The 2,117-nt window shown below is 46.1% G+C and overlaps 1 protein-coding gene and 1 pseudogene across 1 annotated transcript in view; both read left to right on the plus strand.

Moving 5' to 3' along the window:
* HRH1 (histamine receptor H1) overlaps nt 1-2,117 on the plus strand; it is a 106,531-nt gene that overhangs the window by 39,545 nt on the left and 64,869 nt on the right. The window lies entirely within an intron of this gene.
* Nucleotides 1,047-1,201, plus strand: LOC115869625 (annotated as a pseudogene).

The raw sequence follows: 2,117 nt of genomic DNA on the forward strand, positions 1-2,117 counted from the left end.
TTAAACCCCCGACATTAGGTCCTCATTTTTCCCCTCCCTCCCCGCTCCCCCCTCCCTCGCTTGTGCTCTTTTAAAGAATGATCTGTGTGAGATTAAATTGGCAATGAGAATTTGCAAGGTTGCTTAGGGGACAATGAGCTGTAGATAATGATGGTGGAATGATTTGGAAAAGGCAATGAGAATGGTAGCATAACAAAGGATGTAATCAGTGTCACTGAGGAGCATAGGTGGAAATTGGTGAAACAGTATATCATTGGCTGTACATATCTTCCTTTAAAAAAAAAGTCTTTAGCCTCATGGGCCCGGTGGCCACCATCTGGAACTGTAGAGGCACTTCCTGTTTGCCTTGGTGCCAGGGAGGAGCAAACCCAGCCATAATTGCATCTCTTCATTGTAGGGTTTCATAATATGATAATGGCAGTAACTGAGAATTTGCACTGTGGTGGTGAGTGCTTCATAGGACATCGTAGTGGAGCCTCACAACCTCCCTGTGAGGGATGTACCACTGTCCCCATTTTATAGCTTGCAATGGTTTAGGCACAAAGAAGTGAGCAGTTTGCAGTATTAGTGATGCCCTCAGCATTCTAGCCTCCTATTTCCTTAACTGAGAACCCTTTCTCTTCACTATTAGGCATATTGCCAGTCTCGGTAATCACCTTGCTGTCCTCCATCTCTGGGCCTTTGCACATGTTGTGCCCTCTGCTTGCAATGCCACATCATTGCCTACCCTCCCTGCTCATACTCCTTCTCAGGTGATCGCATGGACTACCCCTCCTCCAGGAAGCCCTCCCTGCCCACATTCCTCCCTGTCACTGGCAGGGTGAACTGTCCCCTCTGCAGTCCTAGGGTTTCACTGTATCCCTGCATCCACCAGGTGATGCCAGAGCTGTCTGCTCCCTTCCTGGGAGGACACTATGTGCCTGGTCCATCACCATCCTCCCAGCCCCTACCCAGAGCCTGGCATGTAATAGGAATGTAGGCCTATTGATTTGAATGCTATTCATGGATCCATGAGTATTTGGCTGAAAACTGCATCACTGGCCACCATTGTCGGTTGTTTAAGATGCCATGATTACGAAGGTGGTTTCCCAGGGCGAGGCTCACCCAGTGCACTCCGGGTGTGCTACCCCTGAGATTTCCCCAAATGTGGGAAACTCCACTGCATAATGGTAGTGGGGTACTGCGTTTGCGCTCTCCCCTGTAAAGAAAAAAAAAAGATGTCCTCCAGATAAGAAACTTAAAAAATGATGTATAACCTTATCAACGAAGGCACCGCAAAACAGACCCAAAATGTGGTATAACATACATAACATAAAATGTTGCTACTAACTTTTATTTAGCTTTAACTGTTAGCTCAGACTTGTGGTGTTAATCATACTTGCAGTGTTGTAAAAACATTGTACTATTTGTTCCCTAAAGGTTTTCATCGCCCCAAAGAAAGTCAGTATTCCTTAAGCAATAGCTCCCCACGGCTTCCTTCCTGCAACCCCCAAAATCTCTAGTCTACTTTCTGTCTCTGGGAATTTGCTTATCTTAGACATTTCTTATAAAGGAGATCATAAAATTTCTGTCTCCGGGAATTTGCTTATCTTAGACATTTCATATAAAGGAGATCATAAGGTAGGTAAACGAGCTTCTTTTATTCAAGAGTTCATCCATGCTGCAGCGTGTGTGTGTGTGTGTGTGTGTGTGTGTGTGTATGTGTGTGTGTGTGTGTCAAGACTTCATATCTCTTGACGGCTGAGTCATAGTCTATTGGCAGCAGTGGGGGGTTGGTGGTGAAATCCCAGCTTTCCATCTGGGAGACCAGGGCTTGGTTCTCAAGGAGGCTTGTAGGTTGCAATGATGATGTACGTGGTTTGGCGAGGTTCCAAATTAAGATGGACTAGAAAGAAAGGTCTGATGATCTACTTCCAAAATCCAGCCAATGAAAGCCCTGTGAGTCACAATCAACTGATCTGAAACTAGTCCTGAGGAAGACTCTGGACCTGACAGCGTTTCGTTCCATTAAGACTGGGGTTTTCCGATTACATGGAACTGTGTGTGACCTCCTCCCTGGGGGACAGACAACCGAAAAGTGGATGAAGGGAGACGTCGGACAGGGCAAGATATGACAA

This window comes from Echinops telfairi, unplaced genomic scaffold (genome assembly GCF_000313985.2).
Source record: "Echinops telfairi isolate 266 unplaced genomic scaffold, ASM31398v2 ScPeMD7_31;HRSCAF=116, whole genome shotgun sequence".
Lineage (NCBI taxonomy): Eukaryota > Metazoa > Chordata > Mammalia > Afrosoricida > Tenrecidae > Echinops > Echinops telfairi.